Here is a 264-nt window from a genome sequence, read left to right as displayed (position 1 = left end):
AAAATGACGGCAACCAATACACATCTTTCAATAATAACCTTAAATATCAATGGACTGAACTCCCCAGTCAAAAGGCACAGCCTAAGTGAATGGATTAAGAAACAAAATCCATCTCTTTGCTGTCTGCAAGAAACCCATCTCACCTTCAAGGACAGGCACTATCTTAAGGTAAAAGGATGGAAAAGAATATTCCAAGCCAATGTCACTAAGAAACAAGCAGGGGTTGCAATTCTAATATCTGACAAAGTGCACTTCAAAGTAAAG

This window comes from Nannospalax galili, unplaced genomic scaffold, assembly GCF_000622305.1.
Source record: "Nannospalax galili isolate Female #2095 unplaced genomic scaffold, S.galili_v1.0 scaffold127, whole genome shotgun sequence".
In the NCBI taxonomy this organism is placed as follows: Eukaryota; Metazoa; Chordata; class Mammalia; order Rodentia; family Spalacidae; genus Nannospalax; species Nannospalax galili.
The sequence above is the reverse complement of the archived record's forward strand: the minus strand, read 5'-3'. Positions refer to the sequence as shown.